We start from the raw sequence: 25,521 nt of genomic DNA on the forward strand, positions 1-25,521 counted from the left end.
TCACTTATTAATCACGTTAATATTTCTAACCGTTTTAGAGATACTGTTTGTTGAACATTAGTGCAACAATCTGTATGTTTCAACCCTAGGAAGTAGATCCTATTGTATGACATGACATGTGTCAATTTAAAATGTAAATAGCTTTGTAAGGTTGTCACTGATATAAAAATATTTCATTTTAGTGATTTTGTTTTACTTTTTACTTCAGCTTTACGATTATAATAACTCGATTGTAGATCACTTAGATAACACTATCCCTTCAGCTCAGTCTCTAGAAATGTTCCAACCTGTATATAATAACTGAATATGGGTAAATATTTAGAAAACACTAACAAAACACCTACACATGTATAGGTATTAGGTATACATATGTATATGTTGATATGAATCTAGCGAGAGAGTAATAAATTACACGTCTCGTTCGTACCGTCCCCTTGAAGGTTTGCGAGGTAAGGAGCGGAATGATATGAATTTTTGTATTTATCTTTTCCGTTACGTGAAAAAGGAAATACGGAGCAGAACATTATTAATATTCAAAATTGGAATTTTATTGCTACATTCAAATGTGAGGTTAGTTTTAATTTGATATCATACACATTTTTGACAAAAGTAGCTTCTTCCCGCGACTTCGTATGCATAGGATGGTGATGAAGATTGATAAAAACCGGACAAGAGCGAGTCGGACTCGCCCACCGAGGGTTCCGTGCTTTTTAGTATTTGTTGTTATAGCGGCAACAGAAATACATCATCTGTGGAAATTTCCATTGTCACGGTTCAAGAGACACAGCCTGGTGACAGATAGACGGACAGACGGACAGAAGAGTCTTAGTAATAGGGTCCCGTTTTTACCCTTTGGGTACGGTACCCTAAAAACTATCCTATGTCCTTTCTTGTGCCTCAAACTATTTCACTACCAAATTTCACCGAAATCGATTTAGCGACGAGAATAAGAGTTTAATAATCACAAATGACAACCCTAGCGCTTGATTAGTGCAGCTGCATATAAGTGCATTTGTGCATTCTCTTTGTGACGTCACACCTGCGGATAATGTTCTCAACGGCCTCGGCTCTTATTGCACACGTACGAGTATTGCGCTTTTAGCTGTGTGTGCCGGGTGTGTCTGACCAAAGAATAATACACGCCTGCCAAACGGAGATGCCGGGATGATTTTTTGGATTTTTATTCTTTTGATTTTTGTAATTAATTTTGACATTACCGGTGGTGTAATGTTAACTAATATAATTGTATTTGCATGCATTGTACCTACTATGTTTTATCTGCAAATAAATGATTGATTGATTGATTGATTGATTAGAATATATTATGTATAATTATAACAAAATACTTATTATAACCCTTCTTTGTATGTATTTTTTAATTTTACCCGAAATGAATATATTTGTCACGTAATTGTTTGCTGATTCTGGGTAAAATAGCAAAAAAATATAACATCGATTTTTACTGAGAAAACAGTGTTAAACTTTGCATAGGCTAAATCATATTTATGTAGGTACCTAAATATAATAATATAATTGTCAGTAACAGATATATGAAAAATCTTAGTACCATCAGAATGGTACACTATTTGTGATATAGGTACATATGATAAAGTCTATAAATATAAAACAATTAGAAACTCCGAAAAAACGCCCAAAATAACATAGGTACTGAAAATCATCAACTACTGGGTTTTTCCAAATTTTCCGATATTTAGTCTTAAAACAAATGTAATTTTTATAAATTAAAATACTGTGTAAATTTAAGTAAAAAATCGGAAAATGGATTAGTGTTGAAAGTTGAGAGTCTTAGAAATAAATTTCAATCACCTCCAAAAGTATCTTTAATTCAGAGGACAATGTTATGATGGAAATTTCCATCACCACGCAAAGAAGGGTTAAAGCCATTGTAATACTATTAGACTGATTTCACCATACAAGAAGTTTTTTAAATGGTCATCTTTAATACCGACAAACAGAATTTGAAACAGACGATTAAAACTGTTAGAACGCCATTTGACTTTGATCATTATTCTTTCACTGATATGTGTTAACTTGTTAAATATTAATATTAACGCCATCTACTCGAGAATAGGCTGAGTGAAAAGATTGCACCATACCTTTGGCCTATTGTCGAGTAGATGGCGTTAATATTTATATTTAATAAGTTAACACATATCAGTGAAAGAATAAGGATCAAAGTCAAATGGCGTTCTAACAGTTTTATCTTATGTCGAAAGATGGCAGTAAATTTACATTGGTTGCATATTTTACTTTGACAATCCGTCTCTATACACTCTATTCTCTTTGATACCGATATTAATTTTGGAGTTTCGGCATTGAGGGCCCAAACGAATTAAGTAATATATCGCTATTCTGAATCGTCAGATATTGGATGCCCTACTTTCATCATTATAATATAGGTATACAAGTTAATTTGAATTCTCCGTTTTATGAATAGCACTCGACTGCCCGTTTCGAGTAGAAAACCAATAAACTTCACTCGTACTATAAAGGCCCATTTACACGAGGGAAGTGCAAACTATAGCTTGTCAAAGGATTGTCTCATTTAAATCATAGACAGAGAGAATCATACTATCTTTGTCTTACACTAGTACTAGCACCCAAAAAAAAAGGATGAGTATAGCTTTCCTGGTTCTTACTGACTGACAAATTAGTTTGACCAACTATAAATAAGAGGGTTAGTATTAAATAAATTTAAACTTTTAGTAATATATAATCTAAGTAGGACAAAGGTCGAAATATCGATAATAGGTTTGCCGAAATTAGGTATGTATGTTAATAAGTACCCGTTTTCATGTCTCGTCTTAACCATTTAACGTTTGAGGACCTCAAGAAAATCCCACCATCTTGAAAAAAATACTTTAAAAAAATATGGACTTAGGCAACAAGGCTTATTAATTCACTATAAAAAAAGTATTACTTACTAACTCTGCGTACGTGAAAGAGTAAAACGGCGCAAAGTAAATACATAGTAAAGATATGTGACGTTCCACGGCAAAAGGTACCCTTGCCCCGGCTGAATATTGGAGCGGCGTTAATAATAGCGTAAGCGGCAGCCGCCATAAGGTACCTTTTGCCGTGGAACGTCACAAATCTTTACGATTTCATATCTAGTGAATCTCTAAATCATTTTCCGAATCCCGCCGAAAGTAGATTTTTCCAGGATAAATCAAGTTTTCCAAAGACAAAAAAATAGGTAATGGTCTGGTAACATATACCAAAAAATAGTCGCACTTAAACGAGGATAATCGATATACTTTTGGACTATGATTTGGACCTTTTCGACAAAATTCGAAAGATTTTCGCAAACAATTCTGAAGTCAGCTTTTAACTTGTTTAATTTCTACATATTCTAAATAAAAATCCGGTTATATTGGTTTCAAGCCCCGGCATCGACGAAATTAATATTTGGTTATTTATTTTTACGATATCACTTCTGTAAGTAGGTCGACCCGGATATAAAACATGCAGGCCGATTCTGATATACCAATTTTGGTTTTGATCTTGTATCATCGACACGACTCGGAGCATTTTCACATTGTCGGATCCGACATCGGATGTCGGATACGACCACAAAGAAGGAAAATTTCGAAGGACCCTTTATTACTAATCTAAATATTTAATAAATGTTCATTGTTTAAAAGAAAACGTTGATACAAAAATAAACCAGCCAAGTGTGAGTTTGACTCGCGCACGAAGGCTTCCGTACCATTACGCAAAAAACCGCAAAAAAAAATACGTTTTATGTACCTATGGGAGCCTCACAATATTTATTTTATTCTGTTTTTAGTATTAGTTATAGAAATACATCAACTGTGAAAATTTCAACTGCCTAGCTATCACAGTTCATAAGATACAGCCTGGTGCAGGCAGAAGGACATACAGATAGACGAACAGACAGACAGACGGACAGGCAGACGGATAGCGAAGTCTTAGTAGTAGGGTCCCGTTTTTACCCTTTGGGTACGGAACCCTAAAAAGAACTTTATGTCATAGGGCATTTTCTAGCAGCTGTTGTTGTCCGAAGGTCATCCGACATCTAATATCGTATCGGACACGGGACAGTGTGAAAACACTCTCAAAAATGCTCTGTGCATTTCACGAGCACCGATAAGCGCAAGCGAGATGCCTAATTACACTTCTAGTGTATTTCGCTCGTACCAATCAGCACGAGCTATTGTCAAGGTCATATCACAACGAGATCAAAACCGTAAAAAAATTGTAAACAGAATTGGCGTCACGGGTAGCAGATGGGATACACGCAGCCTGCGTCACGTCAATAACAAAATATATAAATATAACAACTCACGAAAATCCATCTTATTCCGACGTTTTCTATGGTTTATATTTGCTTAAATATGCTGCCAGAGTGCAGCACTAAGCTATCTAGTAAACCATAGAGTAACTTATACATATACTGTGCTTTAAACTGTTTTTCGAAGTTTTCACAGACAATAAAATATGACATTGATGAGGCAGGCGGCTGTTAACAAGGGGCTTACCGGGAAACGCGTAAATCGAAATTTGTGACGTTCCACGGTAAAAGGTACCTTATGGCGGCTGGCGCTTACATCGCATAGCGCCGCAATAATATTGGAGCGGCGTTAATAATAGCGTAAGCGCCAACCGCCATAAGGTACCTTTACCCGTGGGACGTCACATTTAGTTATCTGCCTCTCTATCGCTCGCATATGCAAGAGTGATAGAGAAGTTAGATAACGAAATTTCGATTTTCGTGTTTCGCGGTAGACCCTCAGATTGTGAAGGATAGTGGTAGTGGCGCCCCCTACTCAGAGTTTTGCGTAATATTCCCTATTAGGGGGAATCGTCGATATTGTAACGCTGATTATCTAGATTTCCCATTAAAAAATGAACTTATGTAAACTAGATCGTATTTCTATCCTTATAGTGTATTTTAGTAGCATCTAGCGCTTTTATAGCACTTCCACAATGCTCGTGTAAACAGATCTTTATAGCTACTATAAAGCAATAAAAGCAAATTGCCAATAACGCTACGAATTTAACTAAAAGCATACATCCGTATATTAATACAGTATGTTTCAATTAATTATATCACGCAGAACTTCATTTGATCGTCCGTTTTTGATTAAAAATGCTATATCGCAAGAAAGCCATAATGTTTTTTGTTTATGCAACTTACAAATACAGTTAGAAGCTACGCGGATGAAGTATGCAAAATAATCTACACAAAAAAAATTAACTGATTTCAAAAAGGAGGTTTTCAATTTATCTTTTTTTTTTAAGTTCTTTAAGTTTGTTTAAGTGTTTTTGTTAAACTCAGAACACGCATAGATAGATATATGTTTACATTTTTTCTCCAAGCAACACCTTTTTGAATTTTATGTACATAGTAGCCCAACAATACATGAAAAATATATATATTTTTATATTTTTTTCAAAAAAAATCGTAAAAAACGTTATTTCATGAAAATTTTAAACTACAATCGTGTAACCAAATAAAAAATCTTCAAAATATTCTACTTTGGTTTTGATAAAGAAATGCAAGGAAACATTTGTTATTTTAAAATGATCAACAATATGTACAGTAGAAAACCTTGTCAGCGTTTTTTTGGGCCAACCTGTATATGAAATGCCATTATCTCCGTATCTTTAGGTATTTATATAAGTAAACAAATAATTTATAAATTTTCGGGTAGTTGTACCATTTATTGGTTAACCGACCAAATACAAAACCGCCTGGATCTGTCTCTGAACGACCTGACTTTAACCTACATTATTAAATTTGATCATGTAATGTTTTCATCTACCCTCAACTGGCTTAAGGAGCCATTTGAGGGTAGATTTTGTTTACTTTTATTTAAATACCTAAAGATACAGACTATAGGTATCGCTCTCTGAATTATTATCATCTATTTCTAAGTAACAACATAAGGTATAGATAAATGATTGAAGAAAACCTTATTTGCGATAGGAATTCAAAGTTTCACATCATTAAGCATAATAACCCCTTTTTTGTGGCAGTTGAAATATATCCATGCCCTTCAGAGCAATACTGCGTAAAATCATCGATAATCGTATTTCCATTAAAATTGAGTGATACACCAATCGGGTGCTAATGGGTTAATGGAGCGAGGGAGACGGGTGATAGATTACCTCGACATATAGATAAGGATAGATATAGATTTATATAGTTGCATCGCAACGTATGTTATTTATTATGTAGGTAATATCTGGGAGACCGAGCTTTGCTCGTAAAACATATAAAAACTCAAAAATCGCGTTTTCCCAGAGGTAAGACCTAGCTAGATCGATTTAACCCGCATATACTCAAACTTCAAACTCGGGTAAATCCATCTGTCAGATTATACGATTTTGGTATTAAGAAAAGGTAATAGGGTAGATATTTGCTGAGAGGGTCGAATGGATTTACCCGAGTTTGAAGTTAAGCGACACAATTGCTGGTTTAAAGGTATTAGTTAGATATATTACATAGATAGCGAAGTCTCGACCAAATCTTTACGATTTCATATCTAGTGAATCTCTAAATCATTTTCCGAATCCCGCCGAAAGTAGATTTTTCCAGGATAAATCAAGTTTTCCAAAGACAAAAAAATAGGTAATGGTCTGGTAACATATACCAAAAAATAGTCGCACTTAAACGAGGATAATCGATATACTTTTGGACTATGATTTGGACCTTTTCGACAAAATTCGAAAGATTTACGGAACCCTAAAAAGAACTTTATGTCATAGGGCATTTTCTAGCAGCTGTTGTTGTCCGAAGGTCATCCGACATCTAATATCGTATCGGACACGGGACAGTGTGAAAACACTCTCAAAAATGCTCTGTGCATTTCACGAGCACCGATAAGCGCAAGCGAGATGCCTAATTACACTTCTAGTGTATTTCGCTCGTACCAATCAGCACGAGCTATTGTCAAGGTCATATCACAACGAGATCAAAACCGTAAAAAAATTGTAAACAGAATTGGCGTCACGGGTAGCAGATGGGATACACGCAGCCTGCGTCACGTCAATAACAAAATATATAAATATAACAACTCACGAAAATCCATCTTATTCCGACGTTTTCTATGGTTTATATTTGCTTAAATATGCTGCCAGAGTGCAGCACTAAGCTATCTAGTAAACCATAGAGTAACTTATACATATACTGTGCTTTAAACTGTTTTTCGAAGTTTTCACAGACAATAAAATATGACATTGATGAGGCAGGCGGCTGTTAACAAGGGGCTTACCGGGAAACGCGTAAATCGAAATTTGTGACGTTCCACGGTAAAAGGTACCTTATGGCGGCTGGCGCTTACATCGCATAGCGCCGCAATAATATTGGAGCGGCGTTAATAATAGCGTAAGCGCCAACCGCCATAAGGTACCTTTACCCGTGGGACGTCACATTTAGTTATCTGCCTCTCTATCGCTCGCATATGCAAGAGTGATAGAGAAGTTAGATAACGAAATTTCGATTTTCGTGTTTCGCGGTAGACCCTCAGATTGTGAAGGATAGTGGTAGTGGCGCCCCCTACTCAGAGTTTTGCGTAATATTCCCTATTAGGGGGAATCGTCGATATTGTAACGCTGATTATCTAGATTTCCCATTAAAAAATGAACTTATGTAAACTAGATCGTATTTCTATCCTTATAGTGTATTTTAGTAGCATCTAGCGCTTTTATAGCACTTCCACAATGCTCGTGTAAACAGATCTTTATAGCTACTATAAAGCAATAAAAGCAAATTGCCAATAACGCTACGAATTTAATTAAAAGCATACACCCGTATATTAATACAGTATGTTTCAATTAATTATATCACGCAGCACTTCATTTGATCGTCCGTTTTTGACTAAAAATGCTATATCGCAAGAAAGCCATAATGTTTTTTGTTTATGCAACTTACAAATACAGTTAGAAGCTACGCGGATGAAGCAGGCAAAATAATCTACACATAAAAAAATTAACTGATTTCAAAAAGGAGGTTTTCAATTTATCTTTTTTTTTTTAAGTCCTTTAAGTTTGTTTAAGTGTTTTTGTTAAACTCAGAACACTCATAGATAGATATATGTTTACATTTTTCGCCTTAATACAAAGTAGTCAGGTGCAAAATTGTCATATTATTGACGTCGACTGTGCAAGGCTTCTCCAAGCAACATCTTTTTGAATTTTATTTACATAGTAGCCCAACAATGCTTGAAAAATATATTTTTTTGAAAAAAAATCGTAAAAAACGTTATTTCATGAAAATATTAAACTACAATCGTTTAACCAAATAAAAAATCTTCAAAATATTCTACTTTGGTTTTGATAAAGAAATGCAAGCAAACGTTTGTTATTTTAAAATGATCAACAATATGTACAGTAGAAAACCTTGTCAGCGTTTTTTTGGGCCAACCTGTATATGAAATGCCATTATCTCCGTATCTTTAGGTATTTATATAAGTAAACAAATAATTTATAAATTTTCGGGTAGTTATACCATTTATTGGTTAACCGACCAAATACAAAACCGCCTGGATCACTGTACGACCTGGCCCCAATTTCACCACGGTGACTGGTGCGACAATTGTAAAATCACTGTTGCTGACGTCACAGGCATCCATGGGCTACGGTTACCACTTACCATCGGGCGGGCCGTATTCCTGTTTGCCACCATCATTGTATTATTTAAAAAAACTTTATTATATCGGAAAAAAACTGATATTTCTTTTGCGAAGTTTCTGGCAATTGTCAAGATTTAGAAGAATTGTAAGTAATTCTTGACAGGTAATGAGTTATATGTCGGAATTTCGTAACAATTGTAGTGTTTCTTGTGACAATTGTCATAAACTTAGCAAGAGAAATATCTGTTTTTTTCGATTTATTAAAGTTTTTTTTAAATAAAACAATGATGGTGGCAAACAGGAATACGGCCCGCCCGATGGTAAGCGGTAACCGTAGCCCATGGATGCCTGTGACGTCAGCAACAGTGATGTTTTACAATTGTCGCACCTGTCACCGTGGTGAAATTGGAGCCTGACTTTAACCTACATTATTTGATCATGTAATGTTTTCATCTACCCTCACCTGGCTTAACGAGCCATTTGAGGGGAGATTTTGTTTACTTTTATTTAAATACCTAAAGATACAGAGTATATAGGTATCGCTCTCTAAATTATTATCATCTATTTCTAAGTAACAACATAAGGTATAGATAAATGATTAAAGAAAACCTTTTTTGCGATAGGAATTCAAAGTTTCACATCATTAAGCATAATAACCCCTTTTTTGTGGCAGTTGAAATATATCCATGCCCTTCAGAGCAATACTGCGTAAAATCATCGATAATCGTATTTCCATTAAAATTGAGTGATACACCAATCGGGTGCTAATGGGTTAATGGAGCGAGGGAGACGGGTGATAGATTACCTCGACATATACATAAGGATAGATATAGATTTATATAGTTGCATCGCAACGTATGTTATTTATTATGTTGGTAATATCTGGGAGACCGAGCTTTGCTCGTAAAACATATAAAAACTCAAAAATCGCGTTTTCCCAGAGGTAAGACCTAGCTAGATCGATTTAACCCCCATATAGCAAATTTCATCAAAATCGTTAGAGCCGTTTCCGAGATCCCCGAAATAAACAAGAATTGAGTCGCTTAACTTCAAACTCGGGTAAATCCATCTGTCAGATTATGCGATTTTGGTATTAAGAAAAGGTAATAGGGTAGATATTTGCTGAGAGGGTCGACTGGATTTACCCGAGTTTGAAGTTAAGCGACACAATTGCTCGTTTAAAGGTATTAGTTAGATAGATTACATAGATAGCGAAGCCTCGACCAACACCTAGAGAGACTCTCGCTGAGTGGTTGGATCAAGGGTCAGATGCCGAAGGCGGTAATTCTGGACACGGCGCGTATAGTACCTACGTCGGTTCCTCACTCTGCGGCTCTGACCACCAGCAGCATGTTTCGCCGTTTTATATCCATACTAGCGACCCGCCCCGGCTTCGCACGGGTTAACAAATTATACACCTAAACCTTCCTCAAGAGTCACTCTATTGATAGGTGAAAACCGCATGAAAATCTGTTCAGTAGTTTTTGAGTTTATCGCGAACAAACACGCAAACAGACAGACGCGGTGGGGGACTTTGTTTTATAAGGTATAGGATTGTAAAATGCCTGACTTAAGAAGAAAAAAATATATAAAGGAGAAATTATTATTTGTATGTTCTTATTTAATAATTTACATGTGCTTTTGATTACTTTATGTGGTTATTTGACGCTAACATCTTTAAAAAAAATTAATGATAAATATATAAAATAATATAAATTAATGTAGGTACCTACTTAACTATATTGAAAGTATAAGCAATTCTTTCATTCAATTGGACACTAAAATTAAAAAATATTGATTTTATATATTTTTGTAACAACCTTCGTAAAAACTCTTCCTACCTACTATTTATCCATTAAAAATGTACAACGACCAATTTTGATCAGAATATTTTTCGTGAGACGTTATCTATGAAAAGGGACCTTATTGTCTATGAATATTTACAATGGCGCGCGACGCAGTGCGGCGTAAGCGCCATCGACAATAAGGTCCCTTTTCATAGATAAGGGCCCATTAAAAATGATAGGTACTTAATTCGGGTTAAAGATTTTTTTTTTGGTAGTTGTAATTAATGGATAGAGGTCGAAACGGGTGTGTTATTTTACTTAATCATACTACTTGGCTTCTGTGACTGTCAATAGGTATCTATATGAAGCTGACTGTACCGTGTGGCCCGTGTGGGGCATAGGCCCCAAGTAGCTGCCCAAAGTAGCTGAACAAATGTTAAATTTTTTGGTCCTGGTATAGACCAGCTAATTAAAAAAAAAACATGTTTTGATTTTTAGTACTTACCTACACTTTAGTTTATTCTAAGACGCAATGTAACTATTGCGAATTTTGTTATGTTTAAACCGTGACAAGCAATGTCAATTACAAGGATGATGGTGTAGTAAAAGTATAAAACTTTGCCCTTTAACAAAGTGTATCTGTAACTACTTTTAAGTTATATCGCTTTTACTGAACTGTGACGCGGTGGGCAAAGTTATGTAAATGGGCAAAGTTTTATACTTTTACGGTACATTGAAGATAATATTTAATTTGTATGAAAAATGAGAATACTACAATCCTTTATAAAATAAAAAACAAGCGTAGATACTACACTATGTTATCATTATGACAAACCCAAATATAAGGCATGATAAAAGACCTATATAAAGGTCCTAGCCCCAGGCATCAGAAGGGTTTACTTACATAAGTAACATAGGCAGTTATGTTATATCACGCTAGCTGAGAAAGGGTTAAATTCCCTTGCGACTTTATCTTACAAGTTTTAGGACTTAGGTTTTGGTAGAGACGAATTATTTAATAAAAACTGCTTATTAGTATATTGTGTTAGTATCATTCCTCGCATTTTATTTTTAGAGAAATCTCTCAGTCTGTGACATAAAATTTTTTTTAGACATTTTGAAACTTTTTCGTAAAAGCAATCTAATTTTTTTATAGCCTGTTATAGTGTCCCACTGCTGGGCTGGGCACTCCTGGCCTCTTTCTTGATTTCCACGACTTCCGTTGTTAAGCTTTTTCCAGCCAGTTTGTTAATGAAGGCGTTTAAGTCATCCCGCCATCGTGAGGGCCTGCCACGTCCGCGCTTATTTTGCGGCATTCACTTGGTGGCTATACTAGCACACCTAAGTACCTACCTCAATTAATAAGAAAATATTGGATACTGGGTAAATTTAATATAAAACATAGTCTCATGGCAGAAGACATTCAAAATAACAGCTCAAAACCGGTAATCACGGTCCAAATCCCGGTCGTTATAGGTAAGTGTAGCATTACAGTATCAACAAAGGATATTTGCCATTGACACATAAGACGGGTATTAAACAGTGTAGCTCCATACACAAGATTAGCTCCACACACAACAGACTACAATGGAGCGTTAAGGATATAGATACAACAATGCCAAGTCATCCTATTGTACTCGTATGTTAGCGTCGATATAACAGAAGGCAGATACGGTATCTGTGATATTTATTGAATTTTTTGATACCGTCTTCTTCTTCCTCGCGTTATCCCGGCATTTCGCCACGGCTCATGGGAGCCTGGGGTCCGCTTGACAACTAATACCAAGAATTGACGTAGATTCTAGTATTAGGCAAAGCTCTGCGCAGGTGGCACCTTTGTGGCACATACAGTAAACAAACCACATTGACACATCACACGTCACGTCAATCACATGGCCTACCGCGAAACAAGAAAATCGAAATTTCGTTATGTAATCTCTCTATCACTCTTGCATATTTGAGCGATAAAGAGGCAGATAACTATATTTCGATTTTCGCGGTAGGCCCTTGTTAACGGGTGCGTCCCACGAGATATAACTACTTAATATATAATTTCATATTAATAACGTTCACAAGATATAATGAACGTTTGCTATTAACATAAAAATCAATATTTTTATTAGGAATAACGGTCATTTAACATAATACTCATTTTGTATAATGATTTTTTATATAACACTCAGATACTATAAATTCAGTTTATATAACATACATACCGTATATCGATCATAGTATATACTATCTTTTAGTATAATGATTATAAAATATAATAGCGTATGATATAATAAATAGGTTATAACTGCTGCCCCTATACAAAACAAGCTGTTGCCAGAAAAGTAGGTTAGGTTAGATTAGAACTGCGACCTCTACAGAAAACAAACTGCTGCCAGAAAAGTAGGTTAGGTTAGGTTAGAACTGCGACCCCTACAGAAAGCAAACTGCTGCCAGAAAAGTAGATTAGGTTAGGTTAGAACTGCTACCCCTACAGAAAACAAGTAGGTTAGGTTAGGTTAGAACTGCGACCCCTACAGAAAACAAACTGCTGCCAGAAAAGTAGGTTAGGTTAGGTTAGAACTGCGACCCCTGCAGAAAACAAACTGCTGCCAGAAAAGTAGGTTAGGTTAGGTTAGAACTGCGACCCCTACAGAAAACAAACTGCTGCCAGAAAAGTAGATTAGGTTAGGTTAGAACTGCTACCCCTACAGAAAACAAGTAGGTTAGGTTAGGTTAGAACTGCGACCCCTACAGAAAACAAACTGCTGCCAGAAAAGTAGGTTAGGTTAGGTTAGAACTGCGACCCCTGCAGAAAACAAACTGCTGCCAGAAAAGTAGGTTAGGTTAGGTTAGAACTGCGACCCCTACAGAAAACAAACTGCTGCCAGAAAAGTAGGTTAGGTTAGGTTAGAACTGCGACCCCTGCAGAAAACAAACTGCTGCCAGAAAAGTAGGTTAGGTTAGGTTAGAACTGCGACCCCTGCAGAAAACAAACTGCTGCCAGAAAAGTAGGTTAGGTTAGGTTAGAACTGCGAACCCTACACAAAACAAACTGCTGCTAGAAAAGTAGGTTAGGTTAGGTTATACAAAACAAACTTATACAATATGAGTGTATACAGGGTGAAATTTAAATCACTGGCCATATTCATTCCAGGCACTAGGTTACACTTAAGGAATCTATTTAGCGAAAAAAAAGAGTACATTTTTTTTAAATTTTCATTTTTCAATTTTTAAATACTTTCCACGAGTCGTGGTCACCCTATTACCACAAATGTAAACAAACCTAATAGTAGGTTTTAACAACAACATCAGCAAAACCCTTATCTGACCTTCACTAAACCTTATAATCGTTGCAATAGGGTCCACCTAGTTAGTGTTGGCGATGGTAGGCAGGTTTATCAATTTCGAGGGTAGTCTAAACCATTCCGCGCTAGCGGTAAACATAACGGTTAGCATAAATGATTAGTCACTCGTCACTCGCCAACCTTAAAATAATAATCGCGCGCGTACTAAGGTTTAAAAAAATGTTTTCGAACCGGGAATATTAGGAAATGGTACGGTGTTATTTATTAAGTGGTGAGTGTTTACGTGGTGCACAAAGATTATACGAAATGGAATCAGTTCCACGCCTTCGCAGACAAGGATTGAATCCAAGAGTACCATCTCGTGGGACTTTCGTTAATTGCGTCGACTTTTAATCAAATGTAAGTACATAAGATGATTCAATTTTTTAAATACGCCTGAATGCAAAGATTCCTGACCTAGTTTTTACTCATTGTTTTTAAGCCACGGACGTTTTGTTAATAATCATTAGTCAGAAATAATATTTTAGATTAAAAATGGGTTGCCTTTGCATTTTGATGGCTCTAAGCCCGTTAAAGTATGAAGGAAAAATTAGCAACTTATGTAGGTAAGCGTCTTATCTCGCTGCAATAGGGTTCATAATTGGTGACGCGATTGCAAACAGCGGGAGGGGCGGGGTGTCAATGACCTTAACTGATAAGAGAGAAGCGGGTGTAGTGGGTAGTTGTCGGTTCACCATAACGTACGAGGTTTTTAGGACAACTTGATGATGAGTTATTTCGAAAAAAATGTACTGAGCGGTATTAAAAGAAAAAACACGTGTTTAATATTTTTTCGAGTTCTTTCGGGTGTTTCAATTTGGCCAGTGAATTAAATTTCACCCTGTATAATATGAATATTATAGTATAAGTTCTTATGTCTTATATTACTTACCCCTTGTTAACAAACCGCCTTGATGCATCAATGTCATATTTTATTGTCTGTGAAAACTTGTCAAAAAACAGTTTAAGGCACAGTATGTATAAGTTAGTCTATGAATTTACTGAGTCGGTATTGCTGCACTCTGGCGGCAGAACATTGCAGTAATATCCCCTATTACACGAAAACGGACGAGTTATCCATTATTTCAAACAGTACGGTTACCATCAGTTTGTCACTGACATAAACGCCGCCGAGAACGTAATTTACTTTCTATACATCTCGCTCGCACTCGCATATTAGTGCAAACGGGACGTATAGAAAGTAAATTACGTTCTCGACGGCGTTTATGTCAGTGACAAACTGATGGTAACCGTACAGTTCGTTAGCAAGTCATCATATTGTATGTTGGCGTCGATACAACAGAAGGCAGATGGCATTTGTGAAATTTATTGAATATTTTGATACCGTCGTAGAATACAAATTATTTATATATGTTTTGAAATAGAAAAGAATATACAAATTAAACAAAAACAAATGAATTCATTATTAACTAGCAAAAACGTCTGCGAACGATGCTATTAAGCTTAGAATAAACAACTCGTAGTAACGTTTAAGAAGTGTAACGCAAGGGCGTTACACTTCTTAAACGTTACTACGAGTTATTTATTCTTATATACCGTGAGAACGGTAGATGTTCCCTAGACCCATATGGTGGAAAGATTCGCTGGCTATGGACGAGGTCTTGGTGGCCCAGTTGGCAGGACGCTGGAGTATTGATCCAGAGGCCGTGAGTTCAAGTCTCACCCAAGACAGTAATATTTCCACTTTAAAATTTATTCTAAGGTTAGAACTAATGAGCTTTCCCTTATTTCAAACATAATGTTAGAAAACGTTTCTGCTTAGCTCTAGATACAGATTTTTGCGCTGAATTATTTTTTACCGTAAATTTTTTTCAACAAGGCCCATTTGAATTCAAATCCTAAAATGAAACATGGACATTTCAGTTGAGTCCCGCATCTATAATATGTTCTATATTAATCTAAAAATTTACATTGCCTCACAAATATGGCTAACCGAGCACAATAGGTACCTACATAAATAAATATATATAATAAATGAATATATATTTATTAAAAGAAAATTGGTAAAAAAACAGGAGCTCGTCAACCTAGAAGTAAAAATAAGTAATTATCAGAATTTCTGTGAACAATCAAATCTAAGGGGAAAAACATGCCTGTTCTTTTCCTTTCTACGTGTTTCTATCCTAACAAGATTTAATTTCTCCTCAACCTTGTTGCGGATTTTCAGTGTCACTAATTCTCTTTACTGGCAAGGAGACTTATAAAAGACATATATAACTCTTTGACAACAGACGTTGAAAGTTATTAAATATCACTGATGTAAACAAGATGAAGAGATTTCGCAATTGTAAACGATATTACCACATTATGATTTAACTAGATTTGATCTCGGTTTGTTTTTGAATTTTAAATGAAATTGATAAATGCCAATTTATTTTCAAAGATGCAAGAAAAATGTTTTTATTACAATTAAACATTGGCATCAATAAATGGATGAAGGATTGCGTAGCATACCAATAAACAATATTTTGAAATTAGTTCTTCGCTTTCTTCAGAAAGTGTATCTGTAACTACTTTTAAGTTATTTCGCTTGTACTGAACTGTGACGCGGTGGGCAAAGTTATGTTGAAAGGGCAATGTTATAGTGTTTGACGGTACTGACATTTTATTTGACTATACATGTACACATATTAATGCCATAAGCTATTTGTAATGACATTATCTCAGGGAAAAATATAATCTTGTCAGGCTTTACAAAGAAAGAAACTTACGTAACTTATATTTAAGGAAATTTTCCTCAATGTTTGAAGTTACGATAAGTGAAGCACATTTCTTTACAATTTATTGTACCTTCTCTTTAGAAATTCTAAATAGAAATACTAGTCGGAATGGAAACTTCGAATGAAAATTTTCTACAAAAGATTTTACACAGTGGGTGTTGTATTATTTTCTGATATAGTGAAAATAGAAACTAAAGTCGAATTGTTTTCAGACAGTTGTACTATAACAATGTAGTGCAGTGTTACTGCAGTGGTAATACTTAAGGTCGAACTAGCTTTCCGGCTGGATTTCTAGAACCAATGTATGTTGACCTCCAAGGTAAAATTTTAGGGTTCAAATTTTAATTTTTAAAAAATATTCTGTAAGTAGGCATACCTAATGGGCTTAGGCATACCTAGTGACATCATATAGTGACATGATAGATACATGAATATCATGAATATGTAAAATAATTTTATCAATAAATATCTCAATCTCTCTCAATATCTCAATATTAAGGTCCATTGTTAGTATTAAAATACTACATCCAAATTTTACAGTTATTCTTGTATATTTACGAATAAGTATGTAGACATTGCATCTAAATATGTATGCTCAGAAAATAGTAGACTTTTGTATCATAGGTAAGTTGTTTTTCTAGACTCTACTGTCTACGGCGGCGGTCAGCAACCTGCGGCCCGCGGGCCGCATGCGGCTCGTGAAACTGTCACTTGCGGCCTGCGAGCCTCTCTGGCTATGTAATATTGAGAAACGACAATGTCTGATAAAGTCATAAATATTAACAAAGTGCGGCCCGCGTCAACTTACTCATCGTTAACTACGCTACTAAAACTACGCAAAAAAAGGTTGCCGACCGCTGGTCTACGGGATACTATAATGTATAAATACCTGGATCTATACAATTTTAAGTAAGTATATAGTTAATAAAATTTAATGTCTACAAAAGAAAGAAAAAAGTAAGAAAATAAATACAAATATTTCACATCACATTCACATCACAATCTAAACAGGTTAATTAGATTAGATTAGAATAGATTATAAATAAATACCACATAGCTATTAGACGATATCAATATTATAATCCCTCAAAACGCGCTTAGGTCTGTCTCTGTGATCAGTTCATTTGAGCCACCTCAGCAACCGTAATATAAAGTCGCAAGCCACCCAGCAACTTGACAACTCTAGGATTCCCGCCTTTATTCTTCTGTCCCGGTATTTTCCAATTATACCGGGATTTCCCGGTAACAAGGTTGCTGTGAACTGTCGATGGAGACGGGATTTCACGGGAGTAACAATTGGATTTAAAGAAAATAGATTTGTACGGAGTAGCCCAAAAATAAGTGGACATTTTTTTTACTGCTATGTTGTTGATTTTAATTTCAAATATTTATTTATAAAATAGTAATTTTACACGTCACATCATCAAAATTATAATTTATATTGCATAAAAAACAATAATTTAGTATTATTAATAGCATTTATAGGTACGAGTATATACATAATATATCACTTCCATATATTTGTGTTGAGTTTGAGTCTGAGTATGAATTGTATTAAATTTAGTAATTCGACTTTTTGCTTATATAAAATAGTTATTTACGATACAAGTGCGGAAAAGAGGAAAATGAGGAAATTCGAAACGAGTGGCGATAAATTAAAACACGACCAAAGAGAGTGTTTTAAATCGACACGAGTTGCGAATTACCTATTCGCACGTGTATCGTACAACGTTTTACAGTATATTATGGCCCTTTAAACTTTTGACATCGCACTAGTGCGGGAAAATAGGACCATATGTACTGTAAAGATATTTATATCAAAGCTAAATAAGAATACTTTGAAAGTACTTAATACGTTTTATTTTAGTTAAATCATTGTTGATTATTTACATTTTATAAACACGTGTAAGAAAAATATTCATAAACATTTTTATGTTAACGCACCTATTATTGGGCCACCTTTTATTGTGAGTTTCTTAAATTCACGGCTGGGCTATTTTATTATATCATTAAGATTGTATTTTTTCAATTATGCATTTATTCCTTCCATATTTCCTTATAGTCCTGATATTTTTAATAACAAGAAAAGTAATGGGAGAGTATTCTGTTGATTTATTTTTTGTGTTATAATTTTTCAATTAATTTTTAATACCTTTAATAATATTTAATGTTACGTACTCGCTTTTTCACCGCCACGCGCGTTTCCCGAAAATGAGGCGCGGAGGGCTGTGTTCAGCGTTGAATAAAAAGTATAAATAATGGACATACAGTTCTGCAAGTCAGGAACGTTTTATTGAAAATATCCTCCTCTTTTATAATATTAATTTTGGTTTCTTAAATATTAATACTTTTTGAGATATTAGCGAAATAAAAAATATCAACTTTTCCCCCTTTTCTTGTTTATATATTTAACTTTTGATATTGTTTGTGTGCTAATACACGTTTCGAATACATTTTTTTAGACATCATTACGAATCTGATGATGAAGGTATCACACGTATTTTTAGGAGTAGTATCCATATTTTTCACGGTTTTCAGTTTTTGGAGTAGACTAAGATATTCTCGCTTTTATTTATTTCGGAGTGCCACGTGTAGGGTTTGCAATCCGGATCCGAAATGTATGAAATTATCCGGATCTGGATCCGGATCCGCGGATCTTCCTATACATTTCGGATCCGTCGTGCAAACCCTAGCCACGTGGTTTCATTAGCAAATGACATTTGTTATAGTATTGGAATTATCAATTTTTGGGCCTTTCTCACTTGAAAACAAATGTTTCTCCTTTATTTATTTTTTGAGTTAAGAAAATTTATGACTCATAAATGTCACCGGTCAATAGAAAATTGGATTCCAACGGAAAAAAATTGAAATCTATTTTAGTCTTACAAACAGTAAATTGAAATGAATGAATGAATTGAATGGAGATTTAGTGTGGGTTGGTTCCCGTTGGTAGAGAATTACGTCCAATTATTTTGAGGAAACCAATTATCAATTTATTTTAAGAGTGGCAAAATATTATAGGTATTCAATATTATATCGCAATGACTATTATAAAAAAATCGGTTGTTAACATTATTGCTAATAGTCATTTTAATATACACTAGGTACACATGTCCTATAATTAAGGACAGCTTAGTTTGTATGTACAGTGGCTTAACTATATTTATTTATTTATTAATAAAATAACGCATATAATCTAAACATAAAACTAATACTAACCTAAACATAAAGCCAACAAACTGTCATGCAGTTTGGCGAAAAAATATGTGTAATGGATTACTGTGTATTTTTTATTGAGTAAAAAATAATAATTATAAACTAAACTTAAATACAGGGTGAAATCGGGGTCGTGTAGCAAGAAAGAAAAATAGGACTTGCCACTTAATTAGGAATACAACACTGTAGATTTGAGTGCATTAATTTGTATCTTTTTCGCACATACAAAAAATAAATACAAAATAATTTCTTATTTAGAGTCATGGTCACCCTGTACAGACTTGACAAGACAAACATCTAGTAAATAAAGTAGTGGTAACTTACGATAATTAATTGATAACACTTATCTTCGGTTTTACATTCAGTGTAAAAGCAATTAAAAAGTACCTATAAAATAATTTAAAGACTTTATTAAAATAATATTACAATCACTGGGACGGATCTCCACAAGCTTTTAACAAATACGATCACAACTTAAACATACTTCAGGAGCTGCTCAAAGTGTGATCCGTTTTGCTGTCGCAGTGTCGATACAATTCGGCTCGTCGCCTTAGGTTATCTTTTAATCTGCCGAGAGCAAAGTGATTCATTTTCACACTTTAAAATGCTCCAATAACTCGCTGACGAAGCTATCGAACTATCGAAGGATGGTGTTGGACTCTTTTTCGTACACCAATCTTTTGATTTCGCCCCAGAGAAAAAGATCCAAAGGCGTCAGGTCGGGACTACGAGGAGGCCATGCCACGGGTCCGCCGCGGCCAATCCAACGTACCGGGAACTGTTCATCGAGGTAATTGCGTACTCGGTGTTCAAAATGAGCCGGAGCACCATCGTGTTGATAGTGTAAGTTATGCAAGTAATGTTCCGGCACTTCTCGCAGTAAATAAATAAATAAATAAATCCCGAGCAGTGGTAGCACGACGTGCTTGGTAATAAAACATTACCATGTCAGACTGCTTAACATTTGAAAACTGATATGTCGCGGGCATTTTTCTGCTTCATTATCTTTTAAATTGCCAGAATTAATAAACTCAATGTACAATCCTTGAATGATTTTATTTATTTTAAAGTTATGACTTTGTCATAACAGTGACGGTTGACATTTCTTACTCATCTAATCAGTTGTTTATTAAATAGGTTTTAACATTAATTGTAAGGTAACCATAATTTGTGTTTTTAACTGGGATACTTAAATTGCTGATTAATTAATGAATAGCTGCAATTAGTTAAAAATTAACTTTATACCTAACATCGCATTAATTTACCGAGTTAAGTACAATAGGTTTGAGTCACGACCCCGATTTCGCCCTGTATATGCATATTACTTATATTACAATGTGATTGTGACATCTCTTAAACATTATTTATTTAACCTATATTGCACAATACAAGAAAGTACAAATGGCGGACTTAATGCCATAAGGCATTCTCTACCAGTCAACCATTGGGTCAAACAGAAACTTACAATTGTTTGAATTGGGCCGTTAGCAATATAACGATAGTTACTCAAAACTTGCAATCTTACACGGAATTTAGATTGTAAATTAAATATTTTAAAACGTTCGCGGACGCAGATTGCATGAAATACTCGTACGTTTTTAAACTAACAGGTGACAGACATGCTATTTATTCCGTTATCTGATATTAATTTTTGCGTTAAAATTCCTATCTCCCCACTTTAATAGAATTTAGATTGTAAATCAAATATTTCAAACAAGTTAACATGTTCCTTTTCCGCTAAACAAAAAGTTTTTCCCCAAACCCAAAGAATTTGAATGCACATAGACTGCAAAATATGCGTCTTTTTGGATACGTGGACTCCATTTTGGTATCCGTTTGCATATGAATAGTGTAATGCAAAACTTGTTTACTTCAGTCCAAAAATATTCAAGTCATTTTCTTGCGCAAACACGCCATGTAACTCTATACACACAAAGGTCATTACACCAAGCCATTGTTCGACATCGAACGACATGTTGGCACCGCTCCAACCAATAAACAGACGGACAGATATTGCCTCCAATGACGTGATTGAACTTGTCTGTGGTGTGTCAACTGCCTACACACATCTACATCAATAAATCAAAGACAAAGATCGGTTTGATCTCATTTTGGTGCGATCTTGACGATTGCGCACTCCGATTGGTGCTTGCGAAATGAATGAATGAAATGAAAATATTTTTATCCAGGCATGAACAGTGGGGAGACACTCCTGACTTCGGGCAAAATCGGCTCCGTTCGGCTCAGCATTGCTCCGAGCAATTATTAGTGTTGTCACATCTTGACATCCCTTTGCGTGCACGACCACAGATAAGATAATTACTTGAATTTTGATAACCCTAAATAGCCGAAAGCGATAGTGCCATAACTTAGAATGGGATATCATGATTCGACCCTGAATCGCTGTCAAACTTCGGTTTTGTAGGAAGTGTCCTTTCTGTACGGTAGTACTATTACTTATTCTGTGGTATGAAGTGAAAGATGCGCGCCAAAGTGGCGCCAAATCACCACGACGATTGTCGAGGTCGTATCAAAACCATAACATAACAAATAAATTGGAATAGACCTCTAGAGAGATTTATTTAATCAGCAAGGCAATAGGGCTGGAAGCTATTCAGATTCACCAATTTTTGAGGGTTTGATCTTATTTGGATACGACTTTGAAGCTCTGGCGTTGCAGGCGTCCATAGGCTACGGTGATTGCTTACCATCAGGCGGGCCGTATGCTGGTTTGCCACCAATTTTTTTAACGAGCCTATAAGGTGTTCCACTGTTGGGCAAAGGCCTCCCCCTAGACTTCCAATCCTCCCGATCAACTGCAGCATCCGTCGAGTTGCTGAGAAATGCCGGCGTATTATGGATGGCTTTATCCATCTTTATCCACGTGATAAATTAACTGTCACTTTTTAACACCGTGGGATAGAAAGTGACGGACACCGTTTTATCACGCTGTCACGTAGACAAGAACGACCATCATATCCGTACAGGTCGTCCCGCCATTACCGATATTATTAAAAAAAAACACACTGTATGGCGGCCGGTTCTTGTGACTTTTAAATTCCGTAAAAAAAAAAACAGGCGAAATAAACCCTATTTGTACAGTTTCTTCTTCTGCCAAACTGCAGGTCAGTTTGTTGGCAGAGGGAACTCCCTTAAAACATAGATGGATAGACCTAGCTAATTGCCTAATTAATTGTTAACTTAAGTAGGTACATCTTATTGCTTATGGTGGTAACTTTAATTTATTTTTGTTTAATAGAAACATTAAACATTAGTAAGCGTCATAAGCTGATGGATAATCGTTTATTGCAATAAAATATTCGTAATAGAAGTGAAATAATTACTTAAGCGAAGTCAATAGAAATATTCGAAATTATGGAAGTTGTAATTTATAACAATGCCTACTTGAAATCTCAAGTCCCTTTACAAAATCTTTGGCAGTTGCTTATTACTCCAGAATAACAACAGTAAAACAAATCTTATTAAAGAAAGGTGTTTCCAAACAAATTTATTCAGTACCAAAAGCCTTCTGAAGTAAATTTTACTCAAATAGAACTGTTTCTGAGGTTATTGTTGAAGACTTGTCGATCGCAAATAAGAGTAGGAACCTAAATAAGACTAAGTAAATTGAATTAAGTAATTTGAACTAAGTGGTTTTCGAAATTATGTTTTAATTATAAGGTGGTTCGCTTTCCATACAAAAAACAATTGCGTTATATTAAGTAATTACACTTCTACTTTCAAATGTTTATTTGCGCTAAATTGATAGTAAAACTTGGTTTTATACAGAAATCACGCAAAAAAAGTTTTATTTTGTATCAATGCAATACCAAAATAACGTTTTTTGCGACAGATGCGCACATATTTATGTAGTAATAGTGTGTAATTACTTAATATAACGCAATTGTTTTTTGTATGGAAAGCGAACCACCTTAAGTTTTCACGTTTCAAAATGCTACATCGTTTAACTCCTTGTGTAAATTTAATTCGATGACGTGACGAGCGGTCGCGTTTGCGTTATGTCTATTTTTGTATGGGATTTGAATAGCGCGCCAAGCGGGACGTGTTGGAAACTCAAAATCCCATATAATGACACTTAAAGGATGACACGTTAGACCGGGCCTTGTCCGACCCGGAGCTTCCAGCGTATCGTTTTCTATGGAAAGCATCACGTGATCGCCTGTCATGACATAGAAAAGTAAGCGCCGGAAGCTCCGGTCCGGACACGGGCCGGTCTAACTTGAGTCGTCCTTAGCGCAAACGCGTACCTACGTCACGTCACGCCATCGTATGAAATTTACACTAGGAGTACCTACTTGGAAACATTCTGCCGTATTCGAACTTCAAGATATTCACAAGAGACGACACGTACTAGATCCATTCTAGATACGTTATAGTTTAGATATCAACTAGTTCTCTTTTGCAGCGCAATTCGGGCAACCAATGTCACTTTTACGTTAGATAGAGTACGATATCTATTAGATGTGAATTGGATCTCTAAGTCATATCCTGTGGAAATCGTTCAACAGTATCTCCAGGATCGCGCAAATGTCAAATTTGACAGGTTAGATCTTAAACATATTTATCGTTATCGTATCTTGGTGATGTCTAATAGATGTCTATTTCAAAATCCGAATCGGGCCCATTGTCCGATTCGACAAAAAGCATGAACTTGCCACGCGAATGGTAAAAAGTTGGAAACAAGTTGTCAAACGGTTTTTTCCTCTTTTTACCATTTTAGCGCTCCGAACCACACTTTTTATACTTGAAAGAAATAAATCCACTGCTCCCACAGGTAATAGAGTAACTTTTATACATTTGCGGTTACGTCAAATCCGGTAGTTCTGATATTTTGCAAACTTGTTTATAATACTTATTGGCTCAATGAATACCTAATCCAAGTTTGAGACTTCGAGCGCCGAACTCAATTTTATCAAAAATCGACAAACCACCGCGAAAATTTCGGTTTTTTGCATTTGGGCGATTATAACCTTAAAGGACTAGTTTTTGATAGTACCACACCCTATACAGTCGTTCGACGTGGGGCAAGAGGGGGTTCGCGTGCACCCGAACTGCATACATCGCTGTCATCGCATTGTTAGTAGCTCGGTACACGTCAAAGGCCGTCGGACCACTGTTACTTTAAACACCTCACCTCAAAGATCGGCTACGTAAGCCATATTCGGGCGCACGAGCGCCGAGCTAACTAGGAGTCGAAGTGGTCGCCATGGTCGAAATCGGCCGGAAGGATCATCATCATCACTTTAAACACTGTGATAGTACCTTTCTATAACAGTTTTATAAAGTAGACTAACTAAGGCCTTCTCTCGTACTCCAGAGGGATTGAGCTCCGGATTTAAAGGTTTTAGCCACTCAGCCACTACCTACTGTTATTATTTTGGAAGGTTTAATAAATTATTTCTACGCTTGCGAAAAACTAAAACATTTGTTGGAACTGCCTTCACCCGCGCTGACCCTAAAAATAAATATCGGTATAAATGAGAGCCGTTATGTGTTTTGTTTTGTTTGTACAGAGATGGCGTATTTAGGTCACGCAGTGCGCAAAATATCTAATGCATAGATGTCGTTTTATTATGTATATTGAACGTCGAATTTAAACTGTTGCATAGAGAAATATAGTAAGACAAGAGTGCTCACGCCATACATCAGTTTTGGTACCAAAAATATTAGTATTTTCATAGTCGACATCTAGCATCGAGTAGTGGAATTATCAGTACTTTAAGTAGTAGTAGTAGTACTGTCAAGTGACAATAGATGTAGCACCGACCGGAAACTCTAACGTCAACAACATAAGACT

General features: G+C 35.6%; 1 protein-coding gene and 1 non-coding gene across 4 annotated transcripts in view; both read left to right on the plus strand.

Annotated features, from left to right (window-relative positions):
- Nucleotides 1-25,521, plus strand: part of LOC134803742 (synaptotagmin-7) — an 862,565-nt gene that overhangs the window by 414,864 nt on the left and 422,180 nt on the right. The gene's annotated exons all lie outside the window — the stretch shown is intronic.
- Trnan-auu (transfer RNA asparagine (anticodon AUU)) lies at nucleotides 15,366-15,438 on the plus strand. Its single transcript has one exon. It is a non-coding gene; the product is annotated as a tRNA-Asn (tRNA).

This window comes from Cydia splendana, chromosome 27 (genome assembly GCF_910591565.1).
Source record: "Cydia splendana chromosome 27, ilCydSple1.2, whole genome shotgun sequence".
Classification (NCBI taxonomy): Eukaryota; Metazoa; Arthropoda; class Insecta; order Lepidoptera; family Tortricidae; genus Cydia; species Cydia splendana.